The sequence below is a fragment of the Pinus tabuliformis genome, chromosome 3_1 (assembly GCF_031772625.1).
Source record: "Pinus tabuliformis cultivar Carrire ecotype Pingquan chromosome 3_1, CPIR1, whole genome shotgun sequence".
Lineage (NCBI taxonomy): Eukaryota > Viridiplantae > Streptophyta > Pinopsida > Pinales > Pinaceae > Pinus > Pinus tabuliformis.
This window is the reverse complement of record NC_142301.1, coordinates 464293345-464305426: the sequence shown is the minus strand read 5'-3', so window position 1 is coordinate 464305426 and position 12082 is coordinate 464293345. Positions and strand designations below refer to the sequence as shown.

Genomic DNA, 12082 nt, shown 5'->3' with positions numbered 1-12082 from the left:
TTTGAGATGGTCCAGGACTTGGTGGATGGAGTTGAGGAAAGATGTAGATGGCTGGATTTGTTCAAGGAGGACTGAAGCAATGTTGCACAAAAATTAGGGTTATGTGAGCAAATGGAAAACGTGAGGCAAGAGTCTGTGTTAGGGGATGGAGCAGATGGGATTTATGGAGTATGGGTAGATAGAGAAGTGGTACAGGTGCTCTGCAAGTTGTTTTTCCAACTGAACCAACGAAGACTTGTAAAATCTGAGACCTAGTTACGTTGACCTAATCTGATCTAGCTAACAGTAAAGAGAATGAATAGAAGTTTTACTCGCAAGGAAACCATGTATATTAACTATGCAATGAAGCATTCAAGAATCTGAACATGTAACCAACTTCTGCAAATGAAAATCAAACACTAATGATTGCATGGCAAAGCAAAGTCAGTGTTTTTGTTGGCAGCAAGGTCGCCTTGATCCCAGCTCCTGATCCCACTGAGGGAGAGGTGAAATCAGAGGTGCTTGATGGCCCTTTTCTGAAGCTTTTCCCTGTTAATAACCTATCAACTCAATCTGAACATCAAAAGTCTTTCTAATCATCAACAGTGACCTAGTTAATCAGCAAGATTTAATCTACTTAACAGAAATGATTTTGCAAATACATAAAGAACAAATAACAATACATAAAGGAGGCCTTGGCACTCGGGTTGGGCCCAACCCCAAGAGCTGCAGGCTCCTATAAAGAACTCAGATCTGATGCCAAGTAAAGCTGCTTTTCATTACTCAAAAATAATCATCACAAGAAAGTTATACAGCAGTAGATACAAGAAAACGAGCTGAGAAAATGACAGCACTATAGTGCAAATACCAACAGTTCCAAAAGTAAACTACGAAGGCTGAGGCCTTCCTATTTATACACTACGAGGGGCCTAGCAGCCCTCCTAAATTCAAGGGACTCGGCTATTCCAACTACTAGTAAACAGTCACTCTTCCCAAAGCTGCTCGGCTGCCTGTAGGATTTGTTTTGGTGGCTTGTTGAGCTCAGAGTTGAGGGTGGATATTTCAAGGAAGGGCCATTTAATGCTAGAGACAACCTCCCTACGAATCCTCACCTCAAGCTTGGCTGTCACCTGACCCATAATTGCTTGGTTTTGCTCCAAAATTTGTCCAAAAAACTTGAAATAACCACGTATTAGCCTCCTTGGTAGAGTGACCACCCTTATTCATTCAAATAACATAAAAATACTAGAAAAACATGCATAATCTATGAAAAATGGAGGATTGAACAAGGACAATTAGGCAAAATGACCCTAATAAGTTACCCAATTCGGGGCTCATCACTTGTGAGGAACGTCTAATAATGTGAAACTAAAATCTCCCTCACATACAATGATTTGGGCTAGAGCCATTCATTAGATGAAACAATAGAGAAACTCACTCCAGTCAGGTTAGCTTATCCCATAACCTTCCTTACAGTGCATGCTAAGATGGCACAATGAAGAATAATTAAAGATCTTGAAATAGAGGCTAAGGATTTGATGGTTTAATAACTTGTTTTACCTCAAGTCATCCTTCTAGCACCATTTTGTTGATGCAGTCTTTTGAAATTTGTCAACAAAGGGGATGTGACCAATATTGAGGCTTTTTAGATAACCCAAGCCATTTGGGATAGTCAATCTCGATGAATTTAAAGGCTTTGTTGGCCTTTGGATCTCTTCCACTTGTGAAGAAAAGAGCTTATGGAATCCTAAAGTTATTTAATTTATATGTACATGAATCCTAATTTATTTTCTATATTAAGTATCGCCAGTCTATGAGTTAAATACTTAGTAAAATATCATACAAAGAATAGACAACAAAAATTGATGTAACTAGTAATAATAATAAGGAATAAATGATGTTCTCTTCATGTGACACTAAATGTTCAAGATGCAAAGTAAATACTAAGTCTAAATTATAATTGCAAACTAAGCAGAAGATGTGTTTGAGAAGATGTAGTACCTGAAATATTGAAAGTATGTCATGAAGAACCTTGTGGAGGACATTTCGTTGATAGAAGAACCACATACAAAGGCCTTCTCTTGGGATATTATTTCCCTTCTCTTTTTAAGGCTGCCAAAGAATATGTCAAGGTATTTGATAGTTCTCAAAGAAAAGGGAAACATGTTCAATAAGATGAAATGCATTTACAACCACACGTACTGATGGAGCCATTTGAAAAACGGCCTAAAGACTTTGTAGGTCTAATTAATCTAGCATCCAAGTAGAATAGGTACATTCTTATTTGCACTGGTAATGTCACTAAAGGGGTAGAGGTTGAGAAATTAATTTTTGATACTGAAAATATTATTGTTACGTTTCATTTTGAGTATATTTTCACTCATTTTAGTGTCCCAAGAGAAATTGTAATAGATGAATGTGCGAAGATCACATCCAAACTTGTTTAGAAGATCATGGAGTAGTATGAAATCAAACATCACAAATCCACTCCATAGCATTCACAAGATAATGGATGAATGGAATCTACAAATAAAGTTCTTGAAGCCATACTAACCAAGATTGTGCATCTACAAAAGAGAGATTAGGGAAAAAGGATTTCAGAAGCAATTTGGGCACACCAAACCACATGGAGACATTCCATTGGACACACTCTTTGTGAGCCTATCTATGGAAATCAAATTCTAATTCCTATTGAGTTCCAAGTGGAGACATATAGGACAACAACAAAGCTCGGGGCTAGACCTCTCTAAAGACGAAAAGCAAAGATTGGCACAACTCAATCAGTTGGATGAAATTAGACAAGATGCCATACAAATGGCAAACATCATTCATCAACAAAGGAAGAGATCGCATGACAAATTTACCATGGTCAAGAAATTCAAACCAAGTGGTAGGGATGTTCTGTTTGACTCAAAAATTAAATATTTTTAAGGGAAATTCCAAACGCATTGGTTAGGCCCTTATGAAGTAGAAGTTTTTTTTGATATTGGACTGGTAGGAATCGAGATCATTAACGAATAAGTAATCATGTTTCTTGTCAATGGGAATAAACTAAAACTTTATCACAAGTCCTTAATAAAAGAGGAGTTTATTCATAATTTGTAGCAGAATACCACGTTAAAGTTGGTGGAGAAAGGATACCATTCTTCTTCACCACCAATTGTTGGATAATTCAATTTTTTTTATATTACTTTACATTAAATTCTCAATCCAAGACATTAAATTGAATACTCAACCAACTCCTAATGGCTAACCATGGTTAGCCATGGATAGAATGGTCAAACATGGTCAACCATAATGCAATCAAGATCTCTACGATTGAATATGGTCAACCCTCTTCAACAATGGTCAACCCCATTAAACATATGAATTATTAACATAACCATTTTTGTAACATTAATGTAACCTTTACCATGGTCAACCTCATCAACCATCATCAACCATGGTTAATGAATCCACCACACACATCGACTTTCAGCTGACACAACCAAATTTACTAATGTGGTTGATATATATCAATTAGTGACATTTTCCATCTTTTATATAACAATTGGTGTACGAAAATAACGTCGATCGGCGTGTATCGACCACATTAGTAAATTTGGTTGAACCACGTATCACTTCAAGGCATTGATTTATTCATTATTGTATCTGAACTCATTATATTACTCCTTGTATTATTATACAGATTAATCACATCAACCACAATCATGTTATACTATCAGTGGTTGTCCATGGTAAAACATGGTCAACCACTTGCACGTTACTAATATTAGCATTAGGACCATGTAAGAATATCATTAAAGTATTTTCTTTTGGAAATGAATACTTTTTTATATAAACATTTTAATTAGATGTATTTTACTCTGGTAAGTTTCGATTTTCTAACCACAGTCTTCCTTGTGTCGAATATGTAATAACTTAATTGAGTTAGAATGTACGTTAAGCATGAAAACCTCTACATTACTTTGGTTCAATTTGTCTGAAATTGAAAATAATTCAATTTAATTGCATGTTGTTATTATATATAGTAATTGTTGTTTGCTTCCAATATATTCTCAAAATTCATATGGGTGAGTAATGGATGTTATGTCAATAACTTTTCTTATCGTAAATTTCAAAACATGGATGATATGTTTCATTGAAGAGAATTCATTGATAGTGACTAACATTTACCTTAAATGTAAATCCTTGCTTTTAAAAATAAATTCTTTTTATTTTCCAAATGGAAAGTAGACAATAAACATCATAGGTATGCAAAATTATATGCCAGTGACTTAAATTGCAATCAGGAAACTTGTCGCTTAGGTAATTTTCTCTGCAATTCAATATCATACCCTCCAATAGGCTTTGGGATTACATTAAAGAGACAACATTGGTTTGGAGTGATACAGAGTGAATATTAATATATTGAATTGTCACAATACAGATAATGGGAGCAGATTGATTAGATAGATATACTGTTAGGGACACCGCGACCAGTAAGGCCACCGGACTTTGATAAATTAGTGGTGTCAGGATACAACAACGTATATGGAACTAGAGCGAGCCCAAGCCTGTTCTTCAATTTGGGATTATTGTTTCTGGTTCTTACCTTCATCTCCACCTGCTCTAACCTCGATAAAAATCGGTTGAAAGCTTCATCTATTCCGTTGTCATCGGCCCATTCTGGTGTGGATCCTTGTATTTGTCCCACGTACACTTTTTAGCATGCTTTGATAAAATCTCCAAAACGGCCATGACAAGTGTGGCTTCGGAGGGAGTAGATACAGTTTTAAGGAAATATTCGTCTACATCTCTCACCATCTCAGTGTATTCTTTGGAACCTTTCTCTGGAATGAGACGTTTACTCATGGTGGGGAGATTGGGCATGTATCCTCCATAAGCATACTGCCCGAAGTTAACGGCAGCGTGATGAGCGGATGCAAGCCACATAATAGTGGTTAGTGCTTCAACAACTTCATCTTTTGTCTTCATTTCATACCATCTGCTCGGATCATTCTTTAAGTCTCCATGGCCAACATTTACTATCTAACTCCACCAACGTTGCAATTCTTGATCTCTTTTCATAGATGCATCATCCTTGTAATACAAAGATAAGTAGTCTGCAACCCAATCCTTCATAGCAGACCATATTTCCAGGCCATCGATGGCAAATGGGTAGTCTTCAATCATGAGCTTTAGCTCGTGGGGTGATGTTGGGTCCCGGATAGCCATTCCCCTGAAAAACACAAAATTTATATGTCAATAGAGTATGCTAAGAATATTTAATGAAAATAGCATTTTAGTCTTTGAAAACAAACCTTTTAAGAAGATCAGCCGGCAATCCTTGCTCATTAAATCTCCAATCTTTGTAGATCGCAGATGACATCTCCATGGATTATTTGCTAGGAGTAAAGCTTTTTTCAATAATTCCTCCCGTGTTGATTAAGCTCTGACGCGCAGCTTGATTGATGTCCATTGTATCAAGATAATGAGGTATCAATAACTTGTACAACGGATGCATTCTACTTAGTTGTCTGTGAGTAGCTATAATAAAAGGCTCCATTGTTGCATGAGTTCTCAGCCTGCACTCATTAAAATGAGGAAAATTCAATGTAGTAGTTTGAAACTCTTGGACTGCTAATAGCCAAGTATAAAGATTTCTAAAAAACACATTTCAATTTTAAAATAGATAATTTTAGTAGCTGTGTTTAACACATAAATATAATAATAATAATAAGCATTAAACAAGAAAAATATATATACTCAGTACTATTATGTTTAGTTATGTATATTTTACTTTAAATAATTTAATATTTAAAAATATGTATTGCTTAGTTTTAAATTTAGAGAAAATAGTGTGAACACATTTTACTAACGAAAATTACTTTGTGAAATTTATTATTAATAACGAGTAATAAATTCTTTTCAAAAACTGGAAAAGAAATATATATATATATATAGATATTATAATATATATATATATATATATATATATATATATATAATATATATTTTTTAATATTAATTTTTTTTTTGAATTTTTAACGGGAGAATCCACAGTTTTGGAATTTTTACACCAACGTTTCGAATCCCAAATGGGATCCATCATCAGGGAAAAGAGAAAGATGATCAGAGAAAGATGATAAAAAGAAGAGCCAGATGAAGGAAATAAATACTCATGAGGGATGAATGTTAAGGGAACAGCACAGGTCGGCCAGAGAGATATATAATGAAACCTAATTTTAATTTTATTTTTAATTTTAATTTTAAAATAATATCATTCATTTAATATCTATAAAATAAAAACTTTAAACTAAAATCTAAATTAATTTTAATATTAAAAACTAAAATATATATATTAATATTAATATCATAAAACATTAATATTAATAGTTGTCCATTTCAATTTAGGAATGGATAATTTTAATAGTTGTCTTTAAGACATAAATATATAGTAATAAGAATTAAAAGAAAAATATATATACCCATTACTATTATTTTAATTATAAATATTTTATTTTAAATAATGTAATATTTAAAAATATGTACTACTTAGTTTTAGATTAGAAAAGATAGTGTGTTACTTGTTGGAATGTATTAATAATAATAATTGATAATATATATATATATATATATATATATATTTATTTATTTATTTTTGTGAGAAGTTAAAAAGTCTAAATGTAAATAAGGATATTTTTAGATTTTAAATTAATAAACTGAAAGAATAATATAGTCGATATTATTATAATATAAGCAAGAATGTTTACCAATGACTAATCAATTGATGGTAACCCGCATCGTTGACACGAGCATGAGCTTTTGCTAGCAACCATAACGCTCCTTCTTCTGTTCCCTCCTCAGCAGGAGTGTACACGTCTCTAACACCTAATTCCTGTTCAGCGGTGGGAGGCAAACACAATTCAATGGCCACGGGCTTCAGCACTCCCTCGTTCGTGAGGAAGAAAAGTGTGCGACTGCCATATGTTTTACTCCCCTCCGATAGCTTATTGATGCGTTCGGCATACAGCATATATGCATCATAGTAGTCCAGAATAAACACCCTCTTTGACGCAACAGCCTACATCAACATAGATAGATTTGATTTATTGGAAATACTCATAAAAAACCAATGGAGAAGAGAGTGTAAGATTGAGGGAAAGCGCGACGATCAACCTGCTGCACGGAAAGGCCCTCGAGGAACTTTTGTATGTGTCGCTCGGTGATTGAACTCTTCTGTGGACCGTAGATATTTGGGTCCAAGTTGCTGGACGGGGGAAATGTCTGTCACACGTAAAATCTAATTATTGGCGTGTTTGAACAAAATGCCATCACAGATCCTTAGCCTATTCGTACTTAAAGGACTCATCAATTACCTGTAAGCATTGGATTACCATCGGATTCAAACCAGCTAGCGCCTGTCTTGCATATTCAAGATCGGCCTTCCACGCGCTCTTATTACCTATGGTTGCCAAAATTCATTTCAGGTAAAGAAATTATTTGTGCCCGAGAAACAAATAGTTTGAGAAATTTTTCGAGCCATGCAAACAAATAGTTGAGTTAAATGGACGTAAAATATTAACATATTTTCACCTGCAAAAACTTGAGGTCGCGCAAACTCTATCAGTGGATTGTCCTCTGCAGATTCTAGTAATCCATGGACAATCTGAAGAGGATTCTCGTGTCTAAGAAGTTTCTCAAGGGAATTATATCGACTTTGAAATCCCCGTACGTAGAGCTGTTCAATTTGTTCGAATGTTTTGAACGCGGTATCAGAACCTTCCGTGATCTCAGGCACAATCAGATAGCGCCGTGTGTGTCACATGGTTTTAGGTGAATTCTTTGACCGTGATACTGTCTCCAATGGCCATCGCTGCCTATCTGTAGACCATCGTTTCTTCTGCTCCACGCCTCGTGGCAGATCATTCGTATGAATGACCACTGTGGTCCCGTAATCGTGTGATGAAAATTTTCCAACGGAACCTCGTACAACGTCATTCAATATCAATTTCTATATCGAGCCTGATAATTGGTGTAGGGCCCCACGGTCGGCGGCCTCGTCACCAGTGATCAAATTTGAAGGGAAGGTTTTAATTTCATTTAGAGGGCCGTACATTCTAGTCGCCCTTCCATAATGAAAAGCATAAAACAAAAAAGAAATTCAATTGACAACAGTGAATTATCTTTCCATTTCTTTTTTTTAACACATGGTAAATCGGTAATTGTTTGGACTAATCTAAGGAAGACCCCAGATCAACCCTCGTGGCTACCATTATAACACCAAGAGTATTTCCAGCAACCTGCAAGCCATATATACCAAATCTTATGATTTAGCAAGAGTCAAGACTCAAGGATAAGGGGAGTCTACTCCTTGAGCCAAGATCATAGCAGGACACCAAGGGTCTTCCCATTTCTGGTGAAAGTTTTGAAAGATCAAAGGGTATGTTAATTGATCAATTCTGAGTTCCCCACCAAGCAATTCAATCCTTAGATTCTACACTTCCTTGAAATTCTTTAAAACCTCACCGGGAGAATGATGGGAAACCTCTGCAACCATGGATTTATTTGGGCCCAAAAAATGTTGCAATGTCTGCCATGCCCTAACAATGATACCTAGTAACCAGCATGATTCTCGTCAAATAGCTCCATATCCCCATGTTTTTACCACTGTTATTAAGGTTGGTTTCTTCACTGGATATGACATAGTCCACCTTAACTACCATAATCTGCACTTGGGGGACTATACTAGAGAACCTCTTTGAAACTGCACAACATCATCTCAAGTTCTTAATATCACCAAATTTGTTGAATATAAGCAGCGAAAGTGAATCTGGGAGCTTGTCAAAGTGGTCTACCGATGAATTAAACCCCATGTTTGGACCAATATAGATATTCCTCAATATAGCACATAACCACGTAAAACTCAATTGATTTAGGACTTGATCAGAAACTGCTTCATAGTGAAATGCAAATCTTCAAATCTTTGATACATCTTAAACATCATGAATTCTCATAATCATTTACATAAAATCTCATACTATTATGGCTAGGAAAACCTATAAGAACCTTCAGATTTATAGCAAAACAAATAACAGTCAGGCTCATTCTAGTGCAAATATTCAATCTTGTTCCATCTCGTGCAACCTCATACTATCCATTACCAAACCCAATCCCTTAGAAAAACTACAAGAACCTGAACACAGTGATTAAGCTCCAATTTTTATGAATTCCCACAACAATTCATACTAAACTCAATATCATTAGAGCAAAGAAAACTTCAGAGTTAAGATGGATCTAGGCTGGTTTTTTAGCAGAGATCATATTATGATAATATTTTTACCCCTTGCATGTTGTGAAAGACTGAACAACAAAATCTTCAGTATTTGTATCTTGGAGTATTTTTTTTTGAGTTGACACTTCACTTGTTGTTTGATTGGCAGATTGATGGACATGAACAACAAAGAATATTTATAGGAACATACTACACGTTTGGCATGAAACAAGGATCATAAAAATTTCTTCCATCATCTTTGAAAGAGAATTCAATCATTGCAAGAAGATATAACTCATATTCAGAGAAAATTATTGAAATTTTCTATCTCTGCCATTATCGGTATGGCTGCAACTTGATCAAATTTTGAGAACTTGCACTACCAAATTGCAATTCTAGACTTTTTCAAGAACTATAAATGGTAGACTTTGGCAAGAGCTGTAAAACGGTTTCTCTTTGAATGTATAATAAGGCCATTTTCATTTTGTAACCTTATTTGGGATTATACACAATTGTAAAGCAGCATCGTATATGACTTGCAATGTACTCATTCCAACATAATCTTGAATAATCCATGCTAAAATTTTAGGATGAGCTTCAATATAGCTTTCGTGGTTTGGAATTGTGGCTTCTCAATATTTTTTCACTTCTAATTCAATTTGGATATTGTTTAAGAATGTACATCGATCTAATAAAATAAACCCTGAAATTGCCTACATTTGAGAAACAATTTTCATATTCTAACCAGAAATATTCATGCCTGCTTATGCTCCCTCATCATCCAACTAACAAGAAAACGTTAGTATAGTACTTCCATCTATAGAATTAGATGAGGATCATTGATCCCTCCTTTTTGAAAGGTAATCCACATAAGTACTAATAGACAAGAAATGATGTAATTAAATAATCATTTTGTTAGGTAATAGCTACTCAACTGGCTTGGCCAATCACCCAATACATAATCAGCTGTGACTAAATATTATTTTCCCTTTTACTCCTATCATCTATGTAGCTTATCCCTCCCCTATGTGACTAATGAAAATTAGATCTATTGCGTATCGTACTTGCAATTGTGCATTTGTTCTGTTTATTTGGTAATCCATGTGCTTTCCAATAAACAAATTACTTACACCTATAACCAGTTAGCTCACTTGACTTAGAAGTATGTTTATGGAAATTAAGGGTACCTGCATTTATCTACTTAGTATTTATCATTCTTTATCAGTTGTAAGCAAAGACATGGTTCCTGTACACTCATTCTTCTTCTCCCTAGAAAATTCACATAGAACTTTTTTTCATCACATATCATACATGGGGTTGAGATTAGGATAATTGGTAAAAGCATTGAGATGGTAAGCAAAATTTATTTTAAGAGGCCCTTTAGTTTAGGAGGAACCCAACTAGGAATCAATGTTTTCCTTTGGAAAGGGGGATCTGGATCTTTACGGGCTAGCCTTCTACCAAAAATGAAATCATTGAACAGAGCCAAGATGAATTATTCCCAGGAGTTAGGCAACTCTAGGAATATAAAATAATAGACAGTGGATTTGTCCTTGTTAGAAAACCTAAAAGAAAATCTTTGAAATTTCATTCACGACCTCATTTCCATTGTTGGAAGGTAAGGGGAAAACACCCATTTCTTAGATAAAAATAAACTTTGATTAGTCTAAGCTTGTCCAAGAGAAACATTTTGGTAAAGGCAGTTCCAAGACAGCATACTATTGGTTTTCGATGGATTTACAATGTTGCAAACTGCAAGATATTCCTTAGTTTATCAAGAATAATAGCCCCTTCCAACATGACTGCAAGTCCAGTATTCATCATACAATTTATACACATTGTAACTGACAAGTGAATTTCAAACAGGCCAATTATGTTCATAACATTTATGTTCACCAAATGTTATGTTTTATGTCTTTTTCCTTGAATTACTATTTTATTAAGCAGAGGTTGGTGTAAGGACATCCAAAAAAGAATTAGTTTGAGATGAAAGAAAAACTTTACATCTCAACGTGCAGTTGAAGGTTAAACTCTGAAAACATGGGGTAAAAGAGCCTCAATAAGATGGTTTCACAGTACAAATGCCATTTTCCGAAGAGTCATTTGATGTGGTATGGGAACTTGCTATTAAATTGATACGAGTGATGAAGAACATATATGTAACAAATACAATGTTATCCAAATAGTAAAAGGAAATGTTGTTGATGGATGATCAAATTATGGTTAATGGGATTTGTAATTACAAACATGCTACATTGGACTAAAAGAGTGCCTTTGGTAGTTTTCCAATGATGAGTGAAATAGATGTGGCATTTGAAGATTCAATATGCGTTTTTCCAAAGAAATTCCAACACTAAGACAACTGAATTTTCTATTTATTTTGCCTTCATGTCTGAAGAACTTTTATTGAGACATGGTTAGCTAGATTCAAAATCATACCAAAGGCTTTGGATGGTTGTATTGTCTTGGTGTTAAGTGTACATAAAGTAAATCATATCATCGTCTTGGAACTGCTTACATCATTGGTACTCCAGTGAAGTTAAAGAATAAGGAGGTTTCATTTGATAGACGGTAGGACTCAATGAAAAAGGTAGATATAACTCTGGCCACTTATTTCAGCTCACTGAGAAGATATACAAATGGTAACTTTTATGATTTGGTGGAGGAACTCGCAACTACAATCAATTATTTTTGTTATATCTATTTCAGTTTTGTTAAGTATCTATAATAAAAGAGGCACAACTTGAAACAACAATGTCAAGCATGGCCTTCCAGAATTCTCTTGATTCTAGCATTCTTCTTAGCACTGAGTTTGGAGGGAAATCTAATTTCAAACTTGATTCTAAC

The 12082-nt window shown here is 34.7% G+C and overlaps 1 pseudogene across 1 annotated transcript; it reads right to left on the bottom strand.

Moving 5' to 3' along the window:
- Nucleotides 1-4365: 4365 nt before the first annotated feature.
- LOC149187762 (linoleate 9S-lipoxygenase A-like) lies at nucleotides 4366-7780 on the bottom strand (annotated as a pseudogene). The gene is made up of 6 exons (XR_016255583.1): nucleotides 7558-7780; nucleotides 7341-7426; nucleotides 7141-7248; nucleotides 6735-7045; nucleotides 5283-5546; nucleotides 4366-5200 (listed from the first exon to the last, which is right to left on the bottom strand). The product of XR_016255583.1 is annotated as a linoleate 9S-lipoxygenase A-like (transcript).
- Between the last annotated feature and the right edge of the window lie 4302 nt (nucleotides 7781-12082).